The 12,816-nt window shown below is 40.8% G+C and overlaps 2 long non-coding RNA genes across 2 annotated transcripts; both read right to left on the bottom strand.

The window, feature by feature from the left end:
• Positions 1 to 7,364: 7,364 nt before the first annotated feature.
• LOC115801127 (uncharacterized) lies at positions 7,365 to 8,621 on the bottom strand. The gene is made up of 3 exons (XR_004021714.1): positions 8,539 to 8,621; positions 8,274 to 8,381; positions 7,365 to 8,062 (listed from the first exon to the last, which is right to left on the bottom strand). It is a non-coding gene; the product is annotated as an uncharacterized LOC115801127 (long non-coding RNA).
• On the bottom strand, positions 8,617 to 11,525 carry LOC115801126 (uncharacterized). The gene is made up of 4 exons (XR_004021713.1): positions 11,382 to 11,525; positions 10,459 to 10,661; positions 9,971 to 10,056; positions 8,617 to 8,980 (listed from the first exon to the last, which is right to left on the bottom strand). It is a non-coding gene; the product is annotated as an uncharacterized LOC115801126 (long non-coding RNA).
• Between the last annotated feature and the right edge of the window lie 1,291 nt (positions 11,526 to 12,816).

The following is a 12,816-nucleotide window of genomic DNA, read 5'->3' as shown; positions in this document are numbered from 1 at the left end:
TTCATACCTAATCAAGTGCAAGATTCAAGGCACAAAAGTGACTATTGTGTAATGAAAACTTGACAAAAGATACCCTTTAAAGAAATATATTCAACAACCAACTGTTCACAAGACAGCAGCACTATGTGATAAATGTGCGTAATATTAAGGACACGCATGAGCATCAACAGGGATAAACAAAGAAAATATGAACTCCAAAACTCAATAAATTCTACAAATAACTCTACAATAAACTTCAGCGTCAGTGCAGCAGATTAACAACAGCTACATGTGGTGTTTGACAAAAACAAACTCTTTGAAGGAGTCAAAGCTCAAATCCAGCTGCATCCTGATGTTCTCACCACCTGATGCTGCTTCTGTTATGGAGCTAGCTTGGTTAGATGCTCGCTAATTAGACTTGCAGGATCTTTGCTGCCACTGTACACAACCTACAAAGTGTCCAACCTCATGTCCACATTTATGCTTGTGTAGCTGGATTGTGTGTGTTAATTACCTTGTGGTCGCGTGCAGGTGTTTTATATGCGGTGCAGGCTGGGACTTCTTTTTTGGTCCTCACTCTTTGTTCTCAGATTTTTGGCTACAAACATATTTGTCCCTGTTTTTTCACTTTCTTCATTCCCTCACGTCCATCCCGATAGTTTCAGCAGTCTCCTTCCAGGAATTTGCTGACTTTTGTGAGTCCTTATATTGATGCTTTGATTATTATTCCTGATTGTTATTCTCTCACTGATAAAGTAGCCAGAAACGCACAAGGACTAAACAGGTTAATCACAATGTTTTGGGCTGCAGACCCGACATGTAGTCACGCTTCTCCAGAGGCACAGGCCAGGTTACCTGGTAGGATCAGAGTGGTTTCCTTGTGTGCGCTTCTCAGCTGGACTTTGATGTTGGTGGTTTTTTCCTGAGAAGTGTTCCACACATTTTTCATCATCCACAACAAGATACTGGCTTCTATCTGTGCAATTGTAGTCAAAGGATTTCCATCTGGGACTCTGCCGGCAGACGGCTGCCATTACTCTAAGGACCAGCGCGGTGAGCGAGCGCACACTCACAGCTGCCCGATGGTGTTCCCAGCTTAAACTCGGAGAGCGGAAAAAAAATTTCATATCAATCCACAAGGCTTAAAAAAAAACAAGTAAATGAAAATCAGTTTATCGATAATTTCAGTTAGTTTTAGTTAGTTTTGTAAGCTCACAATTCAGTTTTAATTAGTTATCGTTTTTTCCTTTTAATTATAGTTTTTATTTATTTTAGTTCACGACAATTTTTTTTCAACTTCAGTTTTCGTTATTTTGTTCGTTTTCGTTAACTACAATAACCCTGCTCCATAACCTTTCTCACTGGCATCAGCAAAGTGATGCAGCTGTGCTGACTTGACTGCTCCAAATCCAGCAGGATTCAGACATCTGTCTACAGTGTAACCATGAAGTTTTGTAAGACCAGACTGCCATGCTTGTGATCTTTGAGCGAATTCCAATGGGATCTCCTCATCCCAAGAGAGTTTCCTGCCATACAATTCTTGCAGGATTATTTTTGCTGGTAAGATGGCAGGAGACAAAAATCCCAAAGGATCATATATTGCACTTACAAAAGAAAGGATGCCACGCCTTGTGTGTATCATTGGCCTTTCATTCATTCTAATCTTGAACACATCTGACTCTGTGCACCAGTTTATTCCAAGTACTCTGTCATCAAAGTAATGTATCATTACTCAGATCCAAGTGCTTAATCTCTTTTGCTCTTTCTGCTTCAGGAATAGAAGCAAGAACAACTCTGCTGTTACTCATCCACTTTGTCAAGCAAAATCCTCCACTTTTACACAGTGCCATTAAGTCCCTAACCATATCACATGCTTTGCCCCAAACAAGTGCATTACCATTTTGTATTCTTGTAGAGGTTCATTCAAGTTACCATTTGGCCACCAGAGGAACCGTAGAAGATTGCTGTCTTCAGGTGGCACTCGTTATGTAGAGGTTATGTATCACCATACATAGCCTCTATGTCTGACATTAAGGCAATGTGTTCACATCTGAATCGTGTCAATACTCCAGTCAATGAATTTGTTCAATCTGGGCCTTGCAAAAGTTCTCCATTTAATGACTTGCCTTGATAAGATGCTGCACAGTCAAAAACTACACGGAGCTTTCCTTTTTGGGGATGGTACACTCCATAGTGTGGTAAGTACCACACCCACTCATCTTCAGACACAGACCTTTCCTGTGGTGCCTCAACGGCATAGCCTTTGCTCAGTAAGTCAGACATAAAGCTCTGATACTCTGTCAAATTCTTTGTTTCTGACAAGTTTTCTTTTCAGATTTTCTGCTCTCTGCATTACCACATTGCGGTTGTTTGGCATTTTAATGGATTTGTTTCTCAAGGGGAGACCTATGCTATAATGCCCATCAACTATTTTAAAGGTTTCATTAACAGAGTCCAAAAACTGAATGTCTTTTTGTGACAGTTCCTGTTTTTCTTCACAAGCTTTCTTCAGATTTTCAAGATTTGTCACAGAGATGCGATTCACTGATACACTTAGCTTTCTGTCAAAGGGAGTAGAGCAACGATCTCTCTTGAGAGGATCATTGATAACCCAGCCTAGTACAGTTCGAACAGCGTATGGCCCATCATCCTCACTAAGAATGACCTCCCATGGTTCCATAGCCTTATGCACATCACATCCTATCAGAAGTCCAATGCTTGCATCTACATGTGGCAACTGGATTTGCTGAAGGTGTGGCCACTTCTTTAAGTCCTCCTGTGTACGAATGTTCTCTCTAGACACAGGAATGCCTGCATGACTGTAAATGTCAGGTAGGTCAATATCAATGTTCTCATTCAAACCACACACTTCTAAGCCTGGAATCTGGTAGCTTGTCTCCAACTTTTCCTGTCCCATGGTGCGGAGCAGAATTTTTGTTTTCTTGCCCTCTATGCCAAGCTGTCTCATCAGCTTCTCTGAGCAGAATGTGGCTTGGCTCCCATTGCCCATGAATGCATAAGTCTCTATTATCTTATTGGCTTTCTTTAACTTGATGCACATGGGAACGATTGCTAAAACATGAATGTCTCTTCCGGCCCCGGTGGCACCACAAATTCTGCCTGAAACGTGTGTTGCATCACCTGTCGTAGGGCTATCAGAAATGCTTCTCTGAACACACTCGTTTACCTTACTGTCCTCTTCCCTAGTACAATGAAGCATGCTTGTATGTCTCTTGGAGCAGTGCTCACATGATGTTCTCCTCTTACAGTCCTTCCTCAAATGACCTTGTGTCAAACATGCGAAACACAGACCTTTTACTTTGAGGAACTCTAGCCTTTCTTTATAAGGCTGGTTTCTGACCCCTTGGCAATCTGCCAATGTGTGCTGTTTTTCACAGTACATGCATGGCTTCTGAAAGGCACTGCTATTGTGACAAGAAAAGTTTTTACTAATTTCAGGTGACCTTTCATTTGCAGCTTGAGACACACCTGTGGCAAATGTGCTTCCCTTTGGTCTGGACGCTCTAGTCGTTCTCACATTTGGATACGACTTTGCTTTATCTTCAGCATCCTTAATGTCACCCAACATAGGATCTGCAGCTATTCTTGCTTGTCTGTTCACGAAACTAACCAGATTCAAAAACTTTGCTCTCTTTCCACTTGTTTCCTGAATGTCAAAGGCACAGATTCTCCACATTTCTCTCATTTTATATGGCAGCTTAGATACATTACTCTTAGATTAGTGGGATTAACCATTTCCTGAAGTTGATTAATGTCCTGCATCGCATTGTTACTGCTAGTGAGAAACAGAGAGTAACTATGAAGTGCCTTAGCATCATCTGGTTTGATCTGTGGCCAGTTGAATGCTCAATTCATGTAGGCAGTTGCAATTCTCAGTTTGTTACTATAATGATATGCTAGCAACTTCCTTGCCTCACTATAACCTTGTTGGGGATTCATGTATTGACAACTTCTTACCAAGTCTCTGGGTTCACCTCTGGTAAATTGTTCAAGGTAATACAACCTGTCATTGTCACTGTCAGTTTTATCATGAATGCTATGGTCAAAGGCTCTTGTAAACAGTATGAACTCGAGTGGATCACCCCTAAAGATTGAAACATGTCTTTGGGGCAAATGTGACAGTCTATGCTGTTTGACTAATGTCTCAGTGATGTCATTTTGTTTCAACATCACCTCACATAAGTTGACTGGAACACCACCGACATCAGTTTGGTGTATGTTATCATTTTGTTTTACATAATGATCATTTCCTTTTAACTGCTCATTAGGTTCACAATATACCTTTGGTCTTGAATGCTTAACTGTTGAATACCTGATAATTCTTCCTCAGCAGCCCCACAATCATATACATTTTTGCAGTTATCATATTCACAAGCTTCTAACACCTTTATCTTAGCCTTCGAAGCAGCAATAGCTGTCTCGATCTCAAGCTGCTCCTTCTTTGTCTTCAACTTCCATTCTTCAATGTCTAAGGCTTGCCGCTGCTTCAAAGATGCTGCACGTGCGAGAAGACCAGCATGCTCAGCTTCTTCTTTCCGCCGCACAGATGATATGGATGAGTCTCTGGATGATCTTGATGAGCCGCTACTCACTGAGCTTCTTGCCACACTGAGACCAGATTTCTTTTTGGCTGGTGTATCAGTCACTGACACACTATTATCTGGGCTCACATCTTCTTGATGCTGCTGCCTTGTTGCAGTAACTTGAGTTATGAAATTACTAAACTGTTCTTTCTTTGGTTTGAACCAAAATGTTTGGTCCGCACCCCTTTCATCTTCTGACAACAGCAATAGTACATTGTCATTTGCATGTATAAACTCGTCATGTAGTTTTGAGAGTTCATTTAACTGTTCGTCAACAATCTCAAGACTCTCATTATCTTTCATTAGTCCATAACTTTGAAAATGAATAAAATTAAATTTTGACAGCTTGGACCTTCTTGTGTTTACGTGTCCAGCTGTTCTTCCAGACCCTTTTGGGTGTGCTTTTGTGCCCTCTTGTGGCCAGCCTCGCTGGTGATTGGCTGTAACCTCCCATCTCTCCAGGACCTGTACACCTCCAGGACACTGGGGCGTGCAGGTCGGATCACAGCCGACCACTCTCACCCTGGGCACAGACTTTTTGACCCTCTCCCCTCAGGCAGGAGGCTACGGTCCATACGGACCAGAACCTCCCGCCATAAGAACAGTTTCTTCCCCTCTGCTGTTGGACTCATGAACAATTACCCTAAGACTGTTACCACCACCCTCCACAAACGCTGATGACCCTATGTCTATGCACCTGTCTGATTGCACTGATGTACATATTAGTGGAATATAGTTTACATTCTTTATCTTTTAATTAGTCTCTGCACTGTATATTTTGTAATTTTGTAATATTGTGCTATAGTTATAGCTCTAATATCTCTGTATATTTGCAATTTGTATACTTGTATATTGTCTTATAGTTTTTATAAGAAAAGATGCAGTTGTCTCGCTCAGAAGCTTGATAATTTTACTTGATGTAGTGGCTATCTCAATTTTTCTCGTTCTAACTTAATCTTATACTTAAAATAACCACACTCAGGATGGACTGGCAACTGTTTTAACGGGTCAGTTAAAACAGTTGCCAGATCAGTATAATCATCGTGTTGCTCCACCGTCCGCTTCTTTCTTTTTCGCCAAAAAACTTTCACAATAAAGCTCAACTTCCTGGATAAACTTTAAAACTAAAGTGAAACAACACATGAAACATTCTCAAGCATAAAATTAAAAATGTGCATCAAAATGATTACTTCCATAAATCATGACGTAAATATAAATGGTGCTTACAATGGATATTAAATACTAATCCACTTATTACGCAATTTCCTACATATTTGTTAGATTCAGCAAGAGTAATATGGATGACATTTAGAGTCTGAATTGCTAACCCTAATCCTAACTCACCATACAATGATGCCCTGGACTGCCAGTATCATTAGTTTGAGAAGGAGAGTGGTTTTGGTTACAGTTTTGATTATAAAATAAAATGAAAAACATAACCAAACAAAAAGCTTAACATTGGTATTTTTTTTTTGGTATGCTTATGGTCACCATCTCTAATCCAGTTTAATTTATATGTAAAAACAATAAAAATTGTACATGAATTTGACTGACAGTATTATCAATAGCATAAGAGCACATTTTTCTAATATTTTATTAAAGATTTCATACTTTATTAATATCATATTGTGTATAATGCCAGAAGGATTTTTTTCATAGCTCCTGCTTTATACAGAACTTTATCATTTGACCTCATGTTGTGTTGTATATTTATCACTTTGACATCAGTATTTACTATTAATATTTTTATATCATGTATTGTTACATATATTAATCACACACACTGGATTAATGGTCACATTATATATTATTTGTTACCTATATTGACACACACACACTGGAACACTGCATTCTTTAGGTGAGTGGAAAGGACTGAGGCCTGCTCTGCCCAGGGCCTTGGGTTTTTTCCACTAGTAGAACTGCACTCATTCATATTTAGAGGCTCACCTTTGTACACAGTGCACTTTTGACACAGTATTGCCAGTGTGAAGGTCAAGTAGTGGGGAGTTGTGTGTCCGGAAAGGGGGGGTTGAAGTCCCACCTGCACTACTGTAATAATGTAAGGGAGTAAATTTGTGTACTGAGATAAGACCACCCTAAAAGTGTTTCTAGTAATGTGAAAATATGGATAGAAGGGCGGGGTAGTGCTCCGGTGGGAGGTATTTTCACGTGGGAAAGTTGGTTGTTTTGGCAGCCCCCAGAGAACAGTCATGGAGCCATTGCATGAGGATCGAACTAGTATGGTTCATAGTGGATTGGGAGCATCCTACTATGCAGACTGGCCCTGATAACAGCAGGGGGGGGAGGTGTGAGTTTGGGCAATAAAAGGCGGTGGTAAAGTTAGGAGGGAGCACACTTTTTTGCTCTTCCTCTATCACCTTTGCAGCGGCTCCAAGGCACTCACTCCCAGGAGGGCTTTTTGCTTTCTTGTACTTTGTTTAACTTTGTGCTTCAATAAATCCTGGCAACAAAACCTGCTCATCTCCAGAGAGTTTTTGTAAAGTGTGAAGTTACTATCAAGGTGCACTTGTTTCCATTGGTCTCCCCTCCGCCTAGTAAGAGGGGCAGCGAGAGAGAGCTGCACCACAACCCGACAATGTATGTTTGAATGGTAATAACTCAGTGATAAAAGCATAAAAACACTTATTATCCAGTCCCAACTATAATCAGTTTGTAAAACTGAATTTCCTTTCTCAAACATGCTGTGAGTCACTACTGCTGACCACAGCTGAAAACAGTGGCAAAGCTGAGTTATTGAATTCAAACATGTGTATGTGCCTCACTCAGAGGAAGAGGACTCAAAGGACACACAGAGACGGGGTAAAAGTCAAAAATCCAAATCTTTAGTCAAAAACAGGCAGTGGTTACACACAGCGAGGCAAGCAGTCCACAAAACAGTCTGCAAGGGTCACACAACACAGATCAAAATGAAACAGAAATTTAAATAAACAGAAATTCATGTGGAACTTCAAGTCATGTGGAACAAAAGGAAGCAGGTGAGGTTACACACTGACTCACAATCAGTTCCAAAGAAGAGAAAACCAACAAAGATTACAAAATAAATCAGGAAATGACTTCAACATAAAAAAAAAAATCTCATACATGTACAAAACCATGCTGTACAGGTACAATATGGTAAGTGTTAATAGTCAAAGGCTGGACTACTAAAAGTTTTATAAAGTCACTGAGTTATCAGTGATTAAAATGAGTGTTTTCTTATGTCCAGTGAGTGTGGCCTGTAAAAATTAAATAACACAAACTGAGTTTGGTGAATTTTGTTTGTAACAAATGACGGCAAAAGAATTAATGACAAAAGATACAAACATTATCAGAACATTCATTAATAATCAGGAAGCAGCAAAACAGTCGTGGTCAGACTTTTACAGTCGTAGTTGCTTTCGCTGTCATCTTCATAATCACTGTGATCGACACGTCATCAGTACCTCTCTCTGAAGACCCCTTGAAACGTCACCTTTGACCTTGAGGGGAATAAAGGAAGCAGAGGTTCAGCCCTGTTACCACATGGTTACTAAAATGACTGGCAGGCAGCAGCCAGGCAGTTAGAAAGTAGATGTTTCGAGTGACTGCTGTACGGTTACTATGGTTAGGTTACTGTACTTATCAATACTACATTTATTAAAGCACACAGACCGACAGAACAGATGCTGATTGGTGCAGGAACACGCTCACCTGTGGAGCCCTCGGAAGCTGCTGTTTTCTTTTGTTGTCTGTCTCAGTCTGCTGTTGAAGCTGGAGCCTGTTTGGACAGTCTGATGCTGAGATCCTGCCCATCTGAGTCTGAAAACACACAGCAATGATTAGTTTGTGTTACACTCAAAGTTGGATTTTCATTTTTGTCCTTCTTGTGAGGCTAAAATGGCTCAGACTATCTCTCTCTAACAGGATCTCATTTGAAAGTGGTGACAGGGTTATCGACTGATCCACATCACTTTACCTGGATGCTTTCTTTGAAGCTGCAGGCAGACTGCCCTCTGCCTTGATTCACTTCTAATTCTGCAGACCAGCTGTCCTCTGAGGTCACAGTCAGCATCTGTAGCAGGAAACAGGAAGTTCAGATTCTTCAATTTTTTTACTCCATGTCTATAAGAACATTCCTTCTAAGATGGGCAGCAGGTAATAATATTAAAGATTTACACACTTATTAGACAACAGTAACAGGTATTGCTTGGTTACTGCGTTATTCAAAGATTCAGATGTTAGCAGCCTGTAAGTGCTGTGCTACACCTGCAGTGCAGAAGAACATCAGTCAGCAAGTCCAGACAGTGAGATGGACTCATCTCCTCTGTGACTCCTGCAGTTCTTCAGGGAAGGACCACAGTCTCTCCATGCTGTCACCATCTGTGAGCCCAAACCCCTCAAACTGTCTGCTGCTTCCTCTGGGATTAAAGTTAGTTGGAGAAAATCACATATAGAGGCTAAAAGTTTATACTACTAAACATTAGAGCTAAAATTTAGATAACATTAAATCTTCATTTCAACAGTAGAACAGACAGACAGGAGATCAGAGGACAGGTGGCAGCATTTCATAATCGTGGCCAGTGAGATGTTAGGTGGTGTAGCAGCTCCTGATTCTGAATGAATACAGAATGATATCATTTGTTTTCAGGCCCCTCTTCTGTGGAACCAGCTCCCAGTCTGGATTCAGGAGACAGACACCCTCTCTGTTTTTAAGATTAGGCTTAAAACTTTCCTTTATGATCAGGGCTGGATCAGGTGACCCCGAACATCCCCACCTCCCCTAGTTACACTACTATAGGCCTAGGGTGTTGGGAACGTCCCATGATGCACTGAGCTTTTTTCTCCACTTCCCACTTTTCACTCATCATGTGTCTACACCCCACAGCTACCCAGCATTCACTGCGTTTGTCCCGTCTCCCGATGCTCGGTTTTCCCTTTTTTCCTGTAGATGTTTTTGTACAGTTTGCTCAAGCAGTAACTCATAATATTTTTCCAAGAATTGTCTCCACTGTAGTTTACGATACCTTGAATATTAAAAATAATAATACTCTCACTAAGCTATGAACCTAATTACCCATATTCATGACTTATGTAAGGGTGATGCTACAGATGTTACAAGGATAAAAGCTTTTGCAGACTTTTATACCATTCCAAGTATTTTACACATGGGAACAATCAATTATGAGCATAATTATTATTGTGGAACTGTGGCCAAAGTCACATTTGTCATTACTTTATTGTGCTCTTCTTGGCTGATGGTGACAAACATCAGGGTAGTTTTGTTCTCCTGTTTCTGTGAGCTCAGCATGTTGAAGTTACCTAAGATTAAAATCTTTTCCATCTGTCTAATCAAACACTTTATACCTCAGTTATTGCACTTGTTATAGTGCTCTGCAACTATGACTAACCTGAGCAGGCTTGGAGCTAAAAGAACAGGACTGCAGGGATTCCTTCTTCCTGGGCTTTGCTTCCTCACAATCATATCACCGTGCACCTGAGAAAGAAACATGTACAGTAATCGTGGTTTTGTTTTCTGACCCTGCAAAAAGGGGTTGGAAAAGCCCAGAGAACACAGATACACAGGGTCCAACAGTCATACTCCAATATTAATTTTTCGTAAATGAAGAGCACCAGGTTGACACAGTTATACTATTACTAGATATCACGTTACTTTGTATGAATGAATAAAGAAGAAAAACTTTGGAGATGCTGAGCATCAAACTGCAGACCAACATCTACTAAACATCTTTGCTGAAGGAGTCCATCAGAGATCTGTAGAGTGTGTTAGCCTGTGGTATAAGCAGTAGCCACTGAAATATTGCTGTTTTGTTTAATAAGATCCAACACATCAAAGCCAGGGTGGGAGGGTTTTAATGACCTCTGCAAACCGACTTACCTCTGCAGGTGCCAGGCTGTTTCTCCAGCACAGGGAGCTGCAACCCCCGGAACAGAAATCTGACTTTCCAGTCACAGGCAAACAAAAAGCTCCAGCAGGCAGAGGCTGTGTGGGTCTTGCTGGATGTTGCTGACCAGAGCCTGTACATCAGCAGAGGGCTTCTGCTCCCACTGACCCACCTGGACAGTGACTGCAGAGCTGCGCTGGAAAACAGGAAACAGAAATAACATTTAAAATCCCAAACAAGATTTCTATAAAGACCACTATGCCATCTTGGAATCAGTAATCAAAAATGCATCATAAATTTACTGAAAATCATTAATTTTTCAATTAAATAAGAATACATTGCTTAACACATCGCAACAGACTGGCAGCCTGTCCCGGTGTAACCCCCTAGTTCCCTGTGTCAGGGATACACTGCAGAGCTCCACTAACTGGGCAAGCAGTTAAGAAAGAGTCTGAATGGATTCTTTAAATTCTCCATATAATTTTCAGTGTAAAAGAAGAAAACTGACAGTAAGTGGCATTCTTCATGTACACAGCACAGTTATGCTGGCCTTCATATAAATATAGGAATAATCTCAGGGGCGATGGCTCATGGTAGGAATTCTGTAAGTAAGATGGCTAGCTCTAATATTAATACCACAAATCCAAGAACACTCTAGAAGTTAAAATGATGCAAGAACACATAGATGATAAAATGACTCTTAAAAAAGAAGTTACGGTAGTCTGTCCACATTTGATTGTCAGGATGTGGACGGAGGGCTGGAGCCTATCCCAGCAGGCACAGGCAGATTCACCCTGGACAGGTCACCAATGTGTCACAGGGCTGACAGAGAGACAGACATGAGTTAGAGGAACAAATCCATCTAAAATTACTGGCAGCTCACTACAACCACATGTTTGTGTGCTTCTGTTCTTACATCCATCTTCTCAGGACGCTGCACTGAATTTTTGTTAGTCTTCTTTAGACAGACCTCACAAGAGGCTGATGTGCTCATTCCAGTAATCTGAAGATATCTTTGCACAGGGATTAATCCAGTACATCTCACCACCTTCATTTAACAGTCCTGAAGGGCACCCTCTGAACCACTGTTCCCACACCTGAATAAAAAAACAAATTCACCTAATCATAAAAATACTGGTGTTAAGACAGAGACACAACAAAGAGAAGTGGGAAAAGTCCAATTCGGCACAGACAGAGATGATCTCTGGGTTTGTTTAAAGCTGAGGACAATGAATCAGATACTGAATATGGATGCACTGAAGCTCATCGGGATATTTATTTGGAATCTGTGGCTGAAGAGAATAATTTTACTTAACTAGTAAGTCCAGAAGCTTATATTTCTGTCATAACATTGTTTAAATAGTGAACGCTTTCCTACGATATCCGCTAACATTTACACAGAAACTTTAATCTAGCTCCTCAAAGACGGCAAAACCCGCAATAATCTCTAAAAATGCATCTCAGAGTTGTGATATCAGCGCTCTCTTACATCACATTAATATAATTTCAAGTGCTTACTGACACTCACTGTCTTAATATCAATATATAAACGCTGTCCATTGAAATCCTCTTACCTGAACACTGCTGCATCCGCCGAAAGTCAGCGAGCATGGCTTCTGTAGTCCTTCATCCCTCTGTCAGTGACTGACTACGAGGTGCAGACGGCTCTTGCTGGCCCAAATCTACGGGCCTGAAAACCGCTAATAAAGTCAGTAATGACCTGATAACATCCGAAGCGGGCGAACCTGCAGTCATGCAATTTACCTGGACAGCAACGGGAATACGCGTCACCATGGTCACGGCCGATGGGGGTCATGGGTACTGTAGTTCATTTATTTATTCGTCGTTAGGTAAGGTACCAGAGCGAAGCGCAATTACGGCAAAGTGGAGAAACCGGAGGGAAAGGCGGAAGACGGAGCAGAATCTCGTCCTGTCGCTTCGCTGATCTCCCGTCAAAATGGATGATTGGTCAAATTATCCCGGAGGACTTCATTTTAAAAAAAATCTTTAATAAATTTTGAGCAGTCAGTGGGATATCCGAGATTAATCCCAAAGGCGTGGCCAAGTAAATACATATAAAACAGGACATTATCCACGGACATCCTCACCACCATGTGCGGCAGGTGCAGAGTCGGAAAAAATATATAAAACCAAAAAATAAAACCTCTAACAAGTTTATTTAAAGTAGAACGGCTCCAAAAAAAAATAATACCACAAAAATAAAATTGCTGAAAAAGTAAATCCCTCACATCATTATTATTACTTCCGCCAAGGAGATTATGTTTTCGGTCACGTTGGTTTGTTTGTTTGTTTGTTTGTCTGTTTGTTTGTCAGCAGGATTACTCCAAAAG

The sequence above is a fragment of the Archocentrus centrarchus genome, chromosome 21, assembly GCF_007364275.1.
Source record: "Archocentrus centrarchus isolate MPI-CPG fArcCen1 chromosome 21, fArcCen1, whole genome shotgun sequence".
Classification (NCBI taxonomy): Eukaryota; Metazoa; Chordata; class Actinopteri; order Cichliformes; family Cichlidae; genus Archocentrus; species Archocentrus centrarchus.
This window is presented reverse-complemented; position numbering and strand designations above follow the sequence as displayed.